At 38.8% G+C, this 19,611-nt stretch overlaps 1 long non-coding RNA gene across 2 annotated transcripts in view; it reads left to right on the top strand.

The window, feature by feature from the left end:
• The window catches only part of LOC144616008 (uncharacterized), a 46,556-nt gene that overhangs the window by 5,938 nt on the left and 21,007 nt on the right, over positions 1 to 19,611 (top strand). Inside the window, exon 3 of one of the 2 annotated variants that reach the window (XR_013554848.1) lies at positions 15,220 to 15,382. The exons of the other annotated variant lie outside the window; for it this stretch is intronic. This is a non-coding gene — a long non-coding RNA (uncharacterized LOC144616008). Of the gene's footprint in view, positions 1 to 15,219; positions 15,383 to 19,611 lie in introns of those variants that run through there. 2 annotated transcript variants of the gene reach the window in all.

Raw genomic sequence — 19,611 nt, 5'->3', positions numbered from 1 at the left:
AAAGAAAATAAAATGAATACTGAATCTTTAATTAGGGAGAATTCATCACTTCTGAGATCTCCTTTAGTTAAACATCTTTAACTCCTTCAGCTAACTTCTGCTTCCCCAGGGTAAAGAAACATTTTTTTTTAATGTTTATTTATTTTTGAGAGAGAGCTCTCAAGAGAAGGAAGGAGAGGGAGAAGGAGGAGGAGGGCCAAAGAGACATGAGGATGGAGGGTCCAGAGTGGGCTCCCTGCTGACAGTGGAGAGCCCCACCTGGTGCTAGAACTCAGGAACTAACCTGTGGGATCATGACCCAAGCCAAAGTCAGATGCTTAACCTTAACCAACTGAGCCACCCAGGTGCCCCCACCTCCTCCCGGGTAAAGAAACTTTTGGGTGTTCTCTCACCGATTGGTAGGTGCCTTAATGACCTCTCTGTCCCCTGGCAGCTCGAACAGGCACACTATCCTTGCCTTACCTCCCAGGACCCCAACAAGAACTGGAGAATGCATGTTCTCGGCTGTCATAGTCTCACAATATTCCGAAAACAATATCCCTTCCCCCGCCATAAAAATTCTGCAGCCCCGCCCCCACCCCGCCATGCTGAACATCTTGCTTTCTCTCCAGACCCTTCTCTTCTCAATACACAACTTAAAGAATTTTATCTTGGCAGTGAAAACTATAATGTGGGAAGCAAGGAAAAAATAGTTCCGTCACATCGTGTGTACTTTCAAACCTTCCAGTCTTCCCCTCTTATAAGCATTTGAAATCAAAGCCTGAAATAAGAAGGAGCATCTCCCCTCGCTCTGCAGGTATCTCCTCACCTCCTGAGACAAAAGAGGACTATGGGAGAGGAGCTGGATGGAGGCACTTCAGGGACACTGCCTCTGGGTATATCACAAATCATCTCATCCAGACACCTGTATCACCAATTTGATGAGAACTGGCATTATTGACTCATTTTAGGCATCGTATCATACTGGCCAGGGGAAAAGACATTTAAACTGGTTTAATGCTTTGCTATTCCTTATTGGTCCTGTCAAAGAGAGTCATTTCTAAGAGTTCAAATAGTCTTTCTCAGTTTCTTTATATTACCATTTCTGCCAATCACCTTGTCATTCTTCCAATCAGCCAAGCTAGGAATGTATCAGTCTTGTGCGATTTTGTTTTCTTACTCCATTGTGGAATTTTCATGTCCTTCTGGTACTTTACTTACAATATATCTTTGGTTTGTTCTAATCCCTCCAGTTTCTTATATGTCTACTCAGGGCAGCATTTTATACAGCTGAAAGAATAATGTATGTCCTAAATGCATTTTAATCTTTGGTCTCTCTGCCAGTATAACGTGCAAAATACTACCCAACCAACCAAAGGAACGTAACTTTAATGTTACTGTATCTAAAAGTCAAATTAACTCAAACTCATTCTTTTTTATTTTATTACTATTATTATTTTTAATGTTTATTTGTTTTTGAAGGAAAGAGAGACAGAACATGAGCAGGGGAGGGGCAGAGAAAGAGAGGGAGACATAGAATCTGAAGCAGGCTCCAGGCTCTGAGCTGTCAGTGCAGAGCCCGACAGGGGGCTCGAACCCATGAACCGTGAGATCATGACCTGAGCTGAAGTTGGTCTCTTAACCGACTGAGCCACCCAGGCACCCAAAACTAGTTCTTTTTTAAAAAACTTTATTTATTTTGAAAGAAAGGGTGGGGGGAGAGGGAATGAGAATGAGCAGGGGAGGGGCAGAGAGTGAGGGAGAGAGAGAGAATCTCAAGAGAATCAATGTGGGGCTCTCTCTCAAGAACCGTGAGATCATGAACTGAGCCAAAACCAAGAAGTTGGACGCTTAACTGGTTGAGCCACCTAGGGGCCCCATCATACTAATTCTTTATATTCAGTATTTACTTTGCAAGTTAAATGCAAAACTTCATAAGTTTATAAACATTTACTACATGATTTTTCATAGAAATAAATGTAATGCGAGTGTTTCCTTGTTTAAGCTTTCCCATTTTCCCATTCTTATTTTCCTTATTTCTTTCGGAATGATCCCAGAATCCTTAAAATATAAAATATCAGTAAACATCTAGGTTTCAAAGTCATCAATTTCTTTATTTTAAAAATAGGGTATTTATTACCATGAAGCTACATAAAACTTTTATTAAAGATTTATATAAAACAGAATTTTATATAAATGTAAAATGATAAACTTGCTAAAACCACTCAAATTGCAGGCATATCCTGAGCAACCTAAATTATTAATCATGTATTTCTGTGAGCAGCCACTAAGAAAGGTTTTCTTCTTGCACCCACTCACTACAAGGCCAGTGGGAAAAACCGCCTGGGCAAATGCTATCCCATTTTATCCCATTGGGTTAGTTCCCTAGTCCTGCCAAAACAAACATAAACTTGGTGACGTGAAACTACAGAACTTTATTCTGTCATAATTGTGGAGGCCAGAAGCTTGAAATCAACGTGTGGGCATAGTCGTACTCTCGCAGCTTCTAAGGAAGACGCTGGCTGTTCCTCCTTCTGGTAGCATGCCTCCAATCTGGGACTCCTTGTGCACAGGGCTTTCTTCCTTGTGCCTATCAAGTCTCCCTCTCCTTTCTTTTTTAAGGACAGGGGCCCTTGGATTTAAGACTCCCCCTATATGCAGGATGATCTTATCACAAGACCCTTAAATTAGTGATACCTAGACAGAGTCTATTTCCAAATAAGTTTACATACACAAGTAGGGGGCTACAACTTGACATATATTTTTGAGGTACATATTTTAGTTCATTAGACCCCTGGAAGGTTAAATTTGAACTAATATGGTCACCTGGGTGGCTCAGTCTGTTAAGCTCCTCACTCTAGATTTCGGCTCAGGTCATGATATCCCAGTTCGTGGGATCGAACCCTGCATCCGGCTCTATGTTGACTGCTCGGAATTCTCTCCTTCTGTACCCCCCCCACCACTTGTGCTCTCTCTCTCTCTCTCAAAATAATTTTTTTTTTAATTTGAATCAATAGCTTTCCTTTTTTTCCCACTGTAGAAAAAAAAATTGTCTCACACATTTAAAAAAATCTCAATGGTCCACTTAACTATGAATTCAATCTTCTCATTTGAAGAGTTGCACACTCTTAAAGTTTAAAGAGAAACTTTTAAAATGCCTTAGGTGTACATTGTAAAAACTCTTAAATGTACTGAGGGAATCTATTAAAAAACATATTCAGAAGGTTAAGGCATAAAATTGATGATTAATGGGTCTATTCTTCTGCCCCCAATGCCAGTGCTGCCTGACAATGCAGACCATCCTGCTCCACCCTCCAGCTAAAGAATCAAGTAAAATAGGTAAACACTAAATCTTGCACCAGTTGCTAAACGAAGCATTACAAATATTTAGGGTGGAAAAGTCATCTGTTAAGCTCTTACACAATTTCATTCCTTCCTTCTGGAGTAAAGAGGGAATCCAAGGATGGGCTGTCTCCCAACTCTAAATAAAAGGCACCCCTCCACCCCTCTTCCTGCGCAGCTCCTTCCCCCCTTCCTCCCTCATTCCTCCCTCCATTCCCCCTTCCTCCCTCCATTTCCCCTTCCTCTATCCATCCCTCCTTCCTCCCTCCACCCATCCCTCCTCCATCCCTCCTTCCTCCCTCCATCCATCCCTCCTTCCTCCCTCCCTCTGTCCCTCCTTCCTCCCTCCTTCCATCCCTCCTTCCTCCTTCCCTCCCTCCATCCTTCCTCCATCCATCCGTCCTTCCTCTATCCATCCATTCTCCCTCTATCCATTCTCCCTTCATCCATTCCTCCTTCCTCCCTCCCTCCCCTCCCTTCCTCCATCCCTCCTTCCTCCCTCCACCCCTCTTTCCTCCCTTCATCCCTCCTTCCTCCTTCCATCCATCCCTCCTTCCTCCTTCAATCTCTCCTTCCTCCCTCCATCCCTCCTTCCTCCATCTGCCTATTCCTCCTTCCTCCCTCCCTCCCTCCTTCCTCCCTCCCTCCATCCTTCCTCCATCCATTCATTCTCCCTCCATCCATTCTGCCCCCATCCATTCTCCCTCCATCCCTCCCTCCATCCCTCCTTCCTCCCTCCATCCCTCCTTCCTCCCTCCATCCCTTCTTTATCCTTCCATCCCTCCTTCCTCCCTCCCTCCATCCTTCCTCCCTTCTTCCATCCATCCATTCTCCCTCCATCCATTCTCCCTCCATCCACTCTCCCTCCATCCAATCTCCCTCCATCCATTCCCCCTTCTCGCTCTATCTATTCCCCCTTCCTCCCTCCTTCCATCCCTCCTTCCTCCCTCCATCCCTCCTTCCTCGCTCCCTCCTTCCTCCCTCCATCCCTCCTTCCTCCCTCCATCCCTCCTTCCTCCCTCCCTCCATCCTTCCTCCATCCATTCATTCTCCCTCCATCCATTCTGCCCCCATCCATTCTCCCTCCATCCCTCCCTCCATCCCTCCTTCCTCCCTCCACCCCTCTTTCCTCCCTTTATCCCTCCTTCCTCCCTTCATCCCTCCTTCCTCCCTCCATCCATCCCTCCTTCCTCCTTCAATCTCTCCTTCCTCCCTCCATCCCTCCTTCCTCCATCTGCCCATTCCTCCTTCCTCCCTCCCTCCCTCCCTCCCTCCATCCATCCCTCCTTCCTCCCTCCCTCCCTCCTTCCTCCCTCCATCCCTCCTTCCTGCATCTGCCCATTCCTCCTTCCTCCCTCCCTCCCTCCCTCCATCCATCCCTCCTTCCTCCCTCCCTCCCTCCTTCCTCCCTCCATCCATCCTTCCTTCCTCCCTCCCTCTGTTACTCCTTCCTCCCTCCCTCCCTCCATCCTTCCTCCATCCATCCCTCCTTCCTCTATCCATCCATTCTCCCTTCATCCATTCTCCCTTCATCCATTCCCCCTCTCTCCCTCCTTCCTCCCTCCACTCCTCTTTCCTCCCTCCCTCCCTCCTTCTTCCCTCCATCCCTCCTTCCTCCCTCCACCCCTCTTTCCTCCCTTTATCCCTCCTTCCTCCCTTCATCCCTCCTTCCTCCCTCCATCCATCCCTCCTTCCTCCTTCAATTTCTCCTTCCTCCCTCCATCCCTCCTTCCTCCATCTGCCCATCCCTCCTTCCTCCCTCCCTCCTCCTTGCCTCCCTCCTTCCTCCCTCCCTCCATCCTTCCTCCATCCATTCATTCTCTCTCCATCCATTCTCCCCCCATCCATTCCCCCTTCCTCCCTCCATTCATTCCTCCTTCCTCCCTCTATCCCTCCTTCTTCCCTCCATCCCTTCTTTATCCTTCCATCCCTCCTTCCTCCCTCCCTCCATCCTTCCTCCCTTCCTCCATCCATCCATTCTCCCTCCATCCATTCTCCCTCCATGCATTCCCCCTTCCTCCATCTACTCCCCCTTCCTCCCTCCTTCTATCCCTCCTTCCTCCCTCCATCCCTCCTTCCTCCCTCCATCCCTCCTTCCTCCTTCCATCCATTCTTCCTCCCTCCATCCCTCCTTCCTTCCTCCCTCCCTCCCTCCATCCATTCCCCCTTCCTCCCTCCATCCCTCCTTCCTTCCTCCATTCCTCTGTCTAGGAACACACAGAACTAACGGTTTCCATCCCAAACCTGCTGCACTGAGGCCCCCACGGGCCTTCCTTGCGCCTCGAAAACAAAGGGGACTCCTAGCCATTGTCCTCTGCAACGCCAAACATCACCAGCACTAGAACTAATAGCTTCCCTTTACCACTGTCACCCCGTCACCCTAAAGTGAGATTATCCAAAGCAGTATCTTTTACCTCTTATTATCTATCTAACTATGTGATGGTTATTATATACCAATCATAGCTTAACTCTGAAAGCTTATTAGTTACTAGTATTATTAATACACACATTTTGATTTATGGTAGTTCCCCTGACCTATTTCCTACATAGGAAATAAGGTGTGTAAGTGAATATAATTTGTGTGCAAATTAAACACTTTATTTTTGTAAGAGTAACTGCACTAAATGAGTAGAAAACGACTTCTTGATTAAAAACATATATTTAAATGAACGTTTATTCAAATAAATTTGATAGCTTATGTAGACACTTGTAATCTCTTTTGGTGACCTTCCACCCTAGAAAGTCCTCCTGCGTTTGGGAGAATTTCCCGTATCGTTAGTCTCTGCCACAGATGCCAGATACTCACTTTCCCTGTCTCTGTTGCTGGTAGGATACGGGCAAGTGACTTTAGGCTTCATGAATAAAATGTACGCAGCCCACTCTCTGGGTTGTACACCAGGCATGTGGACAGGCTGGCACCTAGCTAAGGGAGTGGGGACGTTTCGTTTTCAGAGGCGACAGTGGTAGCTGTCTCCGCGGCGGAGCCCTTGCCCAGACCAGCAGCAGTGCAGACGCAGACCGTGGTGAATTTGGTGAATTGTGCTGTGTGACAGTGATATGGGGCTTGGAGCTGTGTGGTGTCTTCTGGGGGTATGACTCCTGGTGATACAGTCTTCAGGGCCTGCTGTGGGCCTTCCCAGAGGTTATGTGGCCTATCTGTAATTACTTCCGAGACTACTTTTCCGTGTTGCTGGCAACAAAGAACAATGGCAGATACATCCACCTGGCCCACTCCATTCACTGGCAGCAACCGATAATCCAAGGTGTCAATATGAATTTAAAAATTGACTAGGAGGCATAGGGAATGGAGAAGGATCCGATTTTAATGGTTGCTTGCAACACAAAGAAACGAATAAGATCCCAGATTTCTTAATCAAATACTTCATTTGTGTAAAATATAATTTTTAATATGTAATCAGTTCTTCTTTTTCCTGACTTAAAACTTGTCCAGATAGAAGAAGAATGTCTTTACTTTTGTAGCATGTCAGTCTGCATGGGAAATTATAAACAAAATAATAACCAAGACAAAATGTATCTTGATGACTCTTGTCATCACCATTGTTACTACTTTTATTTTTATTATAAACTGTAAGATTTCTTAGCATTCTCTCATATACCCCATAAATACACTGTTCTTTTCCCCCAGTAATGTACAACGCCAAGATAAGAAATTTTCACTTTTATTAAATTTCACTATATGTATTTATTTTGCTACCCGTATTGAAAAAAAAATAGCCATGTTAAGGGTCTAATTTCATGCAACTTAAATAAACTTTGTAGAAATTAACCAAAGGATCTAGTTACGACTCTACACAACTTATTTTCATCAAATGAAAGAATACATTCTGAGTTCCAAACAACAAACTTGTATGTGTAGTTTTGTAACATCACTGCTTAAAAACAGAATTTACTAATTAAGCTTCTTCTATAAGTGAAATAATATGAAGTACAAGTGATTACACGATGTCATTGTTGAAGGTAAGAAATGTCTTTTGCATATTTGAAAGGGTGAACGTTTAAGAATAGACGTTTAGATTAGAAAAATAGTTTTAATTTTAGTTCTTAAATTTTGAGAAACATCATGCAAATCACTTTCATAAGAGCCAGGGAAGTGAGATAGAAAAATAGGAATTGACAATTCTCACGATATTAAATGCCAGAAAATAAACTTTCGTTTAATTAAGAACTTAAAGAAAATCTTTTAAGTGATGAAATCAGCAGTGAAAAATAGTGCCTTTGAATTTTTCCTTAAACCTCCACTGTCTGAACATATAAACAAATCCACTCTGCAACAATCTCAATCAATGACTCATTAAGAACCTTTTAACAAAAAAAATCGATGTATTTTAAAGTCCCTCTACATAGAAAATACATAGGCTACTTTAGCAAGCACTTAGAATTGTTTCTCCCCCACAAACACTAATATTTACATATTTGCTGGACGCTCTGTCATTTGCTATTGCAGTGTTTTTCTCTCTGCCAATTCTTACTGTCTGATGAAGGGAAAGATTCCTCAGTTTCTATGTTTGAGTTTAGTTTTCTTACATTTTTATTTTCTCATTTTGTGAACATTGATGTTTGAGGAGGGTTAGACTTAAAAAAGAGTGATTTGTATTCACAGCTGAGGTCAAACTATGCCTTCCTGAACCAGACATTTTTAAGCACAAATCTTATATTTTATAGATGTAAAAAGAAGAAACATAATACAGCTATAATAGGCATAAATGAAGGTTTTTCAGTGAAAAAAAATCTCTGGAATTTAAAGTATAAGTTCTACATTAAAAGTTTATATACGTATATGTATATATGTGTATATATATATATATATATATATATATATACACACACATATATATACTTTTCAGTAATTTCTGAAATAAATTATTTTTATAACTCTACTTACAAAACTATTTATTGACTGGTTAATATATAAGAATATTACGTGCACTACAAAATCACTGAAGACATAAAGCTCACTGAATGGTTTATGTGTCCTTAAATAGTTAAGGAAATGCAGACATGTAAAAACAAATTACAAATAATATGGGCAATTATATTAAAGAAATTTGTACAAGGTTGAGTCATAGCTTAGAAGAAAATGATCAATAATAACCGTGTCCCAAATAACGTGGTTTTTGAAACTGAATCTTGAAAATTAATTGATAACTCAGTAATTAAACAAAATTTAAGGAAATAAATTATAAGAAGAAAGAGTAGAGTCTGTACAGACACAGAAGCATGAAACAGTACGTTCAGAACTACAGATCCTTTATGAGTTCTAATATCTGAGACAAATACACTATATTGTTTCTTTGTTTTTTTATTTATTGATATAAAATTCACATATAAAAATTCATTTTTTTAATTTTTACAAAGTTTTTTATTTGTTTTGACTTAGAGGGAAAGGCAGACAGAGATGGAAAGAGACAATCCCAAACTGATAGCATGGAGCCCAACGCAACACTCAGTCTCACAAACCATGAGATCATGACCTGAGCCCAAATCAAGAGTCGATTGCTTAACTGACTGAGCCACCTGGGTGCCCCCATAAAATTCATCTTAATCATTTTTGTGCATGATGCAGTGTTTTTTTTTTTAGTATATTCACATTATTTTGCAACCATCATGACTATCTAATTCTAGAACATTTAATCAACCCCTAAAAGGAATTCTTGTTAGCAGTCAATCCCAATTCCTCCTTCAACCCTTGGCAAGCATGAATCTACTTTCTGCCCTGGTTTTGCTTATTCTGGACATTTAAGATAGATGGAATTATGCCATATATGGCCTTTTGTTTCTGGCTTCTTTCAGTTAGCATAGTGTTTTAAATATCCATCCATGAAAACCTCACTTTTTTTTTTTTTTTGGCTGAATAGTGTTCCATTGTATGAATATACCACCTTTGTTTATTTCTTCATCAAGTGATGAACATTTGGGTTATTTTCACTTTTTGGTTATTATGAATAATGCTGCTATATACATTTGTGCACAAGTTTGGTATGCATATTGTGTTTTCATTTCTTTGGGGTATATACATAGGAGTGCAATTATGGGGCCACATAAAACCTCTATGTTTACCATTTTGAACAATAGCCAAATTGTTTTGCCCAGATTGTATTACTTTACATTTTCACCTGCAAAGTGTGAAGGTTCTTATTTTCCTACATCCTGCTGCATGTGTTATATATATACACACATATATGTATATATAGAAATGCAATTATTTTTAAGTCTTCTGCTGACCTGAGGAACAAAGGATAGGGATAAGGTAAATTAAGGCACCACAATTTTACTCTCACAGAGAATCATTTGGGTTCATTTTCTGGGGGGTAGGTGGAGCTGTCCATATGTTTGTTTTTTAAGTGAATGTTTTACCAGATGGCTACAAGCTTTTGGTTGCATTCTAGAATTACAAAAAAAAAAAAAAAAAAAGGTAGTTTTTTGCTACACTTGTCACTGTTTTTACAGAGCGCAAACTCTTAGTGTTTCTCACTCTGATGCTTTCTCTGACATCACTCTACTACTTTGTTCCTTAAACCTTAATTATTACTCCATGGAGTTGGTGGCAACCTGAGTTACCCTCTAGAACTACCACCAAACACATTTCCTCTTCTGTAGGAAGAATCTGGGTAGAGCAGCTAGTGAAGAGCAAGTTTTCTATCCCCCCCACTCCACCCCCCTCCCCCAAACACTGGCTTCCTCTCTATAGCACAGGGTAATAGCCCAGGATCTTAAGACCATCTTCTCCTGTCAAGACAACTGACTATATGGGGTCAAACCAGTGATCAATATATGTACCAGAGACTTTTGAAACAATAGAGCAATTAATGGAGGCCAAGAGCTTGAACAGGGAATGTAATCTCTAAGGCACATTTAGATGGAACAATAATTAGTGAAAATCTTTCTGGTTCAGGGAGTTTAAACACAATCTCTGACCTATCAGTGGCTCACAACTAATTGACCTTTGTCCAGGAGTAGCTCCTAAGAAGTCAACTTCAAAGATAAATGAAGGAGAAAGTATTTGAGCAGGGCTATGAGAATCTGCACACTGGAGTGAATATTAAAGTATGCTTTTTGTAGATGTCATTTTTGTTCAAATGAAGGAGATTTATTTCTTACAGTGGTTGCCTGAATGAATGCTGAGTTATGTCAAATGATTTTTCTGCATTATTGACAAGATCATGTGTTACTCTTTTTCTTTCTTTCTTCCTTTCTTCCTTTCTTTCATCTGTTATTATGGTAAATTACATCCTTTGATATTCCATGTTGAACCAACCTTGCTTTCCTAGGAAAAGCCCATTAGATTGTGATGCATTACTCTTTGTATGTATTGGTAGATTCAATTTGCTAGCATTTTGCTGATGGATTTTTATCTACATTCATGAGGGATATTGGTCTACAATTTTAGTTTTTTGAATGTCTGGTTTGTTAATGTAGCGTTGGCCTCATAAACTGAGTTGGACGTGTTTTCTCCTCTTCTAGATACTAGAAAGTGTTTTGTAGAATTGATATTATTTCTTCTTAAATGCTTGGTAGAATTCACCAAGGAATACATCTAAAGTTTTCTTTTTTGGAAGGTATTTGAGTAAGAGTTCTATTTCTTCAGTAGATAAAGAACTTTTCACATAAATCTTTTTTCTTGTGTAAGTTTTGGTGGTTTGTCTTTCAACATATTGGTCCTTTTCAACTAAAATTGTGAATGTATGGACTTAAAATTGTAGATTTCTTTATTATTCAATTAGTATCTGCTGAATTTCTACTGTTGTCTTCTCTTTCATTCATGATGTTGTTAACTTGTTTTTTCAATCATTTTCCTTGGAACTCTGAGTAGAGGTTGATTAAACTTACTGATATTCTCAAAGAGTCAACATTAAGTTTCAACTTTTTTCTGTTGTTTCCTATTTTTCATTTCATTTCATTTCATTTCATTCATTGGTGTTTTTATTTTCTTTCTGTTTCCTTTGCTTTTAATTTGTTCTTTTTCTAGTTTCTTAAGGTGTAAACTTGGAGTATTAATTTAAAAAAGACTTTTTTTTTCATTTTTTAAATTTTAGCATTAGGCTAAAAACTTCTCTCCTGCACTGCTTTAACGTTATCTCACAAATTTGATATATTATGTTTTAAATTGAACTTAGTAAAAAACATTTTAATTTTCTTTTATCTTTAACACATGGGTTATTTAGAATGTTTTATTCATTCCAATTACTTTCAAGTTCCCAAATATCTTTCCACTATTGATTACTAATTTCCTTTATGATCCAATAACACAGCTATATATGTTATATATATATAGTATGTGTATATATTATATACATACTCCACAAGGTTTGTTTTATGGACTAGAATACAGTCACACTTGTTGGATGTTCCATGTGCTTGAAAAATATGCATATTCTACTCTTATTGACTGTTCTGTAAATATCAGTTAGGACAATTTGTTGACAGTGTTGTTCAGGTCTTCCAATATCCAGACAAATTTTCTGCCTACTCCTTCTATCAGTGATTGAGAGAGGAGTCTGAATTCTGTCATAATTATGGAGTTATCTGTTTATCCTTTCAGTACTGTTAGTCTTTGTCTCATATATTTTGAAACTTCGATGTCAGACGCATACAAATTTAGGATGTTAATGTTTTATTGGAGAATTGATCTGCTTCTCATTATGCAATGCCCTTCTTTATCAGTGATAATATCCCTTATTTTGAAATGTAGTTTATCTGATATTAAGTAACTAAAATTTCTTCAGGTTAGTGTTTGCCTCCTGTATGCTTTTCCACCTTTTCACTTTTAACTCATGTTTGGCTTCATATTTAAACAGAGTTTCTTATAAACAACATATACTTGGGTCTTGCTTTTTTATCCCATTGGACAGTTACAGGTTTGAATTTGCATTTACACCATTCACGTTTAATGTTATTATTGAAATGTTTGGATTGAAATCTTCAATCTTGTTAGCTATTTTCTAACCATCCCATCAGACTTATTGTTTTGCTTTATTTTATACCATTCTGTCTTCTCTTTCCTGAATTCCTATAATGTGTAGATTAGATCATTTATTAGATTATTTGTCCCACGTACTTGGTTGCTCTGTTTTATTCATCTGTTTTACTTTTTTTTTCTTTTAGGTGTCAGAATAATTTCTACCAACCTGAGTTGGTAGAAATTCTCAAGTTCACTGATTCTTTCCTCCTTTATACGTGTCTCCCAAAGAGTCTGTCTTTATTTTATTTTGAATTTTTTATCTCTATCACTGTTATCATTTCTAGCATTCTATTCTTATAGTGTGCATCTCTGTTGAAATTACTCAAATGATTTTGCATGATTTTTCCATTAGGGTCTTTGCATATTAACCAGAGGATTTTAAATTTCCTACCCTATAATGCCAACATGTGTGTCATATCTCAGCTTGATTCTGTTGATTGTTTTCTCTTTTGGAGGTGTGTTGTATTTGATTGTCTTTTCTCATGCTTCGTAATGTTTTCTGAAAGCTTGTTCTGTACTGTAAGACAGTACAGACTAAAATACACAATTTTTATTCTTGGAAATTGGCATGCCTTTCTTTCTGCAAGGCGCGCAATATGGCAGTTTGTGTTAATGTAGTCAACAGCTGAGCTTGGCTCCAAACTTGTTGTCACTAGGATTACCCCCAGTGAACTACAGTCTTCAAATTACTTTAGTGATACCATATATTTAGTGTGAAGGTTGGTTTACTAGATGTTTTTCTCAGTATTTTCTGTGAACTCACATTTAGGTCTTCCTTTCTCACTGAACTTCAGTGAGAGACAGCCCCTTACAGATATCACGGTGGTATCCCACTGTGCCCTTTACTGACAATCGATTAGCTTGGTAGTGAAGGTTTGGAAGGTGTAATCTATTGTTCTGATTAAGCCACTGGTTAAGCCTGTTTGAGTCAGGTTGCTTGGCCACGGGTCCTTAGGACACAGTTTTCTCAAGTGTTCCTGCCCTTCCTGCAGATGGTAATTTTTTGGTCCCAGCAGGAACCTCTGCCCTACCACTAATGATGGACAGGCTTATTTTATTCACTTCTCTCAGCCACCATCAGTTTTCAAGGTGCCCTAAAAGTGACAGGGCTTCTTGTCCCTTCCCCCATCCATTGAGACTTGTTTCATAGGAGAGTGTTAGAGACTAAGTTGTGTCTTGTCTCTCCCCTTCTCCCTAGTTTGAAGCCCTAACCCCCAAAGTTACTATACTTGGAGTTAGGACCTTTAGAAATAGTTAAGTTTATAAGAGGTTGTAAAGGTGGGGCCTTAATCCTACCAGGACTGGTGTCTTTATAAGAGGAAGAAATACCAGTGAGCTCTCTGTGCATGCTCAGAGGAGCGGTCATGTGGAGACACAGTGAGAAGTTGGCCATCTGCAAGTCAAGGAGGAAGGCTTCAGAATGAAACCTGCTGTATCCACACCATAGTCTTGGACTTCCAGCCTCAAGAGCTGTGAGAAAGTGAATTTATATTGTTTATGCCATCCAGTCTATGGTATTTTGTTGTTGCAGCATGAGTGAACTAATACACGAAGACAGAAGAGGTAGATTGGATAGTTTTGTGATGCTCCCACAATGACTGTTCCTATCTTGCCCAAGACGTGGGCTACAAGCAAATCCTTGCAAGTACTCTTACCAGGCCTCTGTATGTGTGCAAGGTAGGATTTGTGAAGAACAACTCTTCAAATGGTTACAAACCACCCTCCTAGTATTTGTGGTCCTCAGAATCTTTCTGTTCTCTGCCTTTCTTCTCATGCACTCAGCCTCCAGCAATGGGCCACATATTCTAGCTTGGTTCTTGGGACTAGTACCTCACTGTGTCTGCTCAAGAAAACTCAAGTGCTTCTGTTCCATCTGTCCACAGCATACCTCTCTCTCCTTAGGCGAATGTGGTGATTTGGTTGTCTCATAATCTCAGTTCTCCGTGGATTCATGACCGGTTATGAATTTGCAGTTTGTCTGACTTTTATGGTTGGATGCATTTTCCCACTCTGTAAATATCTAAGCAGAAAAGCAAGTCTGACATATTTTCTATATAGTTGTCTATTTATTTGAGTAAATATCTTTAGGTGTATATTAAATATCACCGGTTTCTTTTTGGCTATTTCTACCCTACCATTTTAAAAAAAAGAATGGGATTTTAAAATTCAATTATTGTATTTTTATTTCTTTTGGAATAATTTTAATTGTCGAAATCTAATTCTGATTTTTTCACAAATATTCTTCCTTATGGTTTCTACTTCCCTTTGTATTTCTCAATCATTTTATGCATATTTAATATATTATCTGAAATGATAATCTCAGTATCTAATACTCATGGATCTCATTTTCTTCTTGTTTCTCACTCAGGTTTGTAGACTTGTATAAATTTCTATAATTATGGATTGAGTAGTGTTTTCTGTAAAACTAAACTACCATTGAATGCTTAGAATAAAATATTTTTGATCATTTTAATACTTTCCTATTTGGTTTTCTCCATTTTCATTTGAAATTTCACTATTAAGACTGATAGGTAATACTAGTCTGGAGTAGTTTTATAACTATGATTTCCTTAGTTTTCACATCCATCTCACTCTATGTTTGGAACAGCTTCACTGTCATAAGATTTATCTTTTTTATGAAAGGTGTTTTATGTAGGTAGATAAAAATCTCTGAGTTTGCTTTTAGGTATATATAGGTGTTTAATCACTCTTAGAATATATTTTCTAGTTATTGATCTATTCAATTTTTCTGTATATCTTTTAGTACCACTTGATAACATATTTCAAAGAAAATACTTTTAATCTAAAATTTAATATGTTGTTACATACTTGTATGTAATGTATGATTACACCTTTTTATTTTTTAATTAAACTTTATTTTTTATTTCTCTTAATGTTTACTTATTTTTGACAGACAGAGAGAGAGGAAGAGAGAATGAGTAGGCGAGGGACAGAGAGACAGGGAGACAGAGCATCTGAAGCGGGCTCTGCATTGAGAGCAGAGAGCCTGATGGAGGCTCAAACTCATGAACTGTGATATCATGACCTGAGCCAAAATCAAAAATTTAACCCGTTGAGCCACCCAGGGGCTCAGGAATACTGGTTTTTAAAAATTGCATCTAGAATTGAAGTTCTTTCCTCTTTCATTATTCTGTTTGTGCTATTTATTATTATTATTCTTTATATAAAATATTTTAAAAAGTTAAAGTTGGCTTAGTATTTTTTTAATCTGTACTTAAAAATAGCTCTTGTATTAATTTTCTAAATATATCTTGTATCTGTTTTCTGTTTTGTTTCTTCTTTAATTTTAAGGGGGCTATCTTTATTCATTTATTTGGGGGGATTTATTTTGTTCTTATCTAAGCTAGTTCAATGAATGATGGTATTAGACAGTCATCATTCACTTACTAAAATACACTAATAAAATATTAATGCTCATTTGACCTAAGATAATGAATGCCTGTGTATGACGCATTTATTTAGAGAGAGATGGTTTTCATCTAGCCGAAACCTTTGTTAAAGACATATATTATCCATAATAAAAATGGAAGTGTACCTCCTGCCTGTATAAGTATGGTGTGACCTTGACCTCAGTCCCTTGTAATCCTAAAGGCATTTCAGTTGAGCCTGTAGAATCCCTCCCACAGCAGCATTATGGTATTTTTGAAAGGCTTCGTCTACAACTCAGGAGACCCTTTAGAAAAAATTTGATATGTAAACATAAGGTGGGAGGCAACAAGGTTCTTAATTTAGGTGAAGCAGGAAAGTACTGAGAGGGTGAGACAGGAGAGTCACTTTAAATGATAGTCCATATCATGTCCAGCTGGTTTTTTTTTCTTTTTTTTTTAATTTTTTTTTCAACGTTTTTTATTTATTTTGGGGACAGAGAGAGACAGAGCATGAACGGGGGAGGGGCAGAGAGAGAGGGAGACACAGTATCGGAAACAGGCTCCAGGCTCCGAGCCATCAGCCCAGAGCCTGACGCGGGGCTCGAACTCACGGACCGCAAGATCGTGACCTGGCTGAAGTCGGACGCTTAACCGACTGCGCCACCCAGGCGCCCCGCTGGTTTCTTTTTCTAAGAAAAATGGTGTGGGTCACATTTAGTTGGACATTTCAGACTCAGTGACAGAGCTCATTATGAGCATTATTAAATAGAAACGCCCATCACTTCCCAATTCATTACTGGATTTGAAGTTCCCTCTTCACTAGAAATAAACTTTATGGGACATGTTAAGACCAGCTAAAGAATATGGAAACATTTAGGCAAAACGTGAACATGTCGAGTTCATGTGGAAAAATTAAAAACAAATTTTTCCAGAAAACGTATTACATACTTACACTACGATTGTTGTGTTTTTTTCCACTGGTTCACATGCTCTCACGGTGTGCTCTGAAAATTACACTGTAATAACGTTACGCAAAACTATTTACGGGAACTGTACAAAAATTCACAGAAAACTAATAAAATGGTAAAAAAATGTTACTTGGAAAGCCAAGGTATGTATCTTCCTTCAGGAGTCAGTGTTCTATTCCTTTGAGAAGAAACATGTTTTCAAGCTTCCATTTTTGAGTTTTGATCTATAAAGAAATGTGTCTTCAGTGTCCTAGGAATAGAGCATAAACTTGAAATTGTCTATTTTTCAATTATACTTTACCATTAAAATAGTGGTTTACAGTTTATAAAATGGTTTCTCATATATTACTGCACTAAGATTTTGACAATTTCAGGAAGAAGGTAAATGAGGTGTTCCCACTGTTGTACATAGGAGGAAGTTGAGATTGAAAACAGATGGACACTGCTTTGATTTTGGTATTCTAACTCCATTCTACTGCCTGGGACATCCCTAAATGAGCAGAAGTCCTATGCTAACCAGAGATAGACATATAGATCTTTTTTTTTTTAATGTTTTTATTTATTTTTGAGAGAGAGAGAGAAAGAGAGAGAGAGAGAAAGAGAGAAACCAGGGGAGGGGCAGAGAGAGAGAGAGAGGGAGACCCAGAATGTGAAGCAGGCTCCAAAGCTCTGAGCTGTCAGCACAGGGCCCGACACGGGGCAAGAACTCTTAAACCATGACATCATAACCTGAGCCAAAAGTCCGATGCTTAGCTGACTGAGCCACCCAGGCGCCCTGACATCTAGATCTTGTATGGAGTCACTTATGACACTTCAATTTTGGAATTACTTATAACTGCAGCATAGTATAACGTATCTATACTGTTACTCCTATCACTTCTGCTTATATGGTAATTACTGTTGTTATAAATACGCACATGATAAGATGCCTGGTGTGGCGGTACAATAATTTGTTTGAGTCTCCTTTCAAAAACAGCAAAAATTGCTGACTTTCTGATATATAAAATTGTGAAAAACGGTAACCACCTAGAATATTTTTTACAGTACAACTACTAAGCTTCTTAAATAAAAATTCAGTTTTAATTATTCCATCATATTTGTCTAACACCCTTTAGCGGAGTGTTCTTTATTTAACAATCCAAATGTAATTCAACTGGTTTTGAGAGACTAAATGTACTGAATTATTGAACTTGATTTCTGGCTTCCTTGAGAGTGCCTTCCCCCCGCCCCCCAAAGGAGGGAGTTCTCTTACTTTCTTATCAGCTCAGAATTTCAGGAATTTGGATTTTTGTGGTACTAAATATTTTCAGATTTGTAGTTTGCCATATTACTGGAATTGGAATTATGTTAATGGAAGCATATTAAGTGTTAAAGGATTATGTATATTTGTATATCTATATCTATATCTATATATTATCTATCCAAATATTTTGTTTAGGAATCTGTGATTATATCATATGTCTATGAACCAATTAAAAACAAAATACAAAACCTCAAAATCACTAGGCTTCTTGTCTGTTTCCATTCAGGTTGATGATTACAATCAATCTATATGCTGTGCCCACTCTGTGATGGATGGTTCTGGAATAGACACCTTCCCTGACATCTGAGTTTTTCTATAGAAAAACTTGGTGTGGTTAGTGTTGTATAAAGCCAAGTTTAAAAAAGGTGGGAGCTGAGAGTCAAAGTTACAGACAGGTTACATAACATGACAAGTCAAATACGTTCTTGAGTCACAATTAAAAACTACTTTTTGTGAGAACATCATGATTTTCTTTTTCTTTTTCTTTTCCTTCTTTCTTTCTTTCTTTCTTTCTTTTTTTCTTTTTTCTTTTTCTTTCTTTTTTTTTTTTTTGATGTTTATTTTTGAGAGACAGAGAGACAGAGAGACAAAGAGTGCAAGCAGGGGAGGGGCAGAGAGAGAGGGAGACACAGAATCTGAACCAGGCTCCAGGCTCTGAGCTATCAACACAGAGCTCGGCATGGGGCTTGAACCCACGAACTGTGAGATCATGACCTGGGCTGAAGTCACAAGCTTAACTGACTGAGCTACCCAGGTGCCCCTTCTTTTTTTTAAATGTTTATTTATTTATTTTTGAGAGAGAGAAAGAGAGAGAGAGAGTGAGGGAGGGAGGAGCACAGAGGAGGGGAGGAGCAGAGAGAGGGGGAGACAGAGATTCCCGATCAGGCACCACACAGGCTCTCACCTCAGGACCTGAACTCAGGAACCTTGAGATCATGACCTGAGCGAAGTCAAGAGTTGGTTGCCCAACCCACTGAAGCACCCAGGCACCCCCATCACAATTTTCTTTTGAAGGAAAAAAAAGGAAAAGAAAGAATTTGAATGTCACCTCTATCTCTGCCACCCAGTTGAGCCCACGTAGGGTGGTTTTGGATTTCGTTTTCCATTTTTGATCTAGAATTGCCTCCCAGCCACCTCTGCCATCCAATGGGGCCAGGTCTCAGCAGGCTGTGGAATCAGTCTTGGTACTGCTAGGTCGTTCTGTTCTTTTTCTGGTCCATGGTGATTAAAAACAAAACAAAACAAAACAAAACAAAAAAAACTTGAATGAGTTTTAAGTCTTTTTAAAAATCACTGAAGCTATCAGTGTAGTATTTGGGTTTTGGATGGGTAAATTAAGAAAAGCCTAACCTAAATGGAAATTTGTGTCTACTGCTTTGTTTCCTATGGCATAAACATAGTTTGTATATATAAATGTATCCATTTTACCCAAAGTAACGACTAGAACAGGAATCCGTCTTCTTACCACCAGTGGAAAAAGTTACCTACTAGGTTATCTCTATTCCTAGGCATTATCAAGCTTTAAAAATGTGGCCAGTCTTATTTGGTGAAAATGGCACGTGGTTTTGTTCTCTAGTGTTCTGATCGTGGTGAGATTAATCAACTTTCATGAGTTTATTAGCCATTTGTATTCCTACTTTGTTCCTACTT

This window comes from Panthera onca, chromosome B1 (assembly GCF_046562875.1).
Source record: "Panthera onca isolate mPanOnc1 chromosome B1, mPanOnc1 haplotype 2, whole genome shotgun sequence".
NCBI classification, from domain to species: domain Eukaryota; kingdom Metazoa; phylum Chordata; class Mammalia; order Carnivora; family Felidae; genus Panthera; species Panthera onca.
The sequence above is the reverse complement of the archived record's forward strand: the minus strand, read 5'-3'. Positions and strand labels throughout refer to the sequence as shown.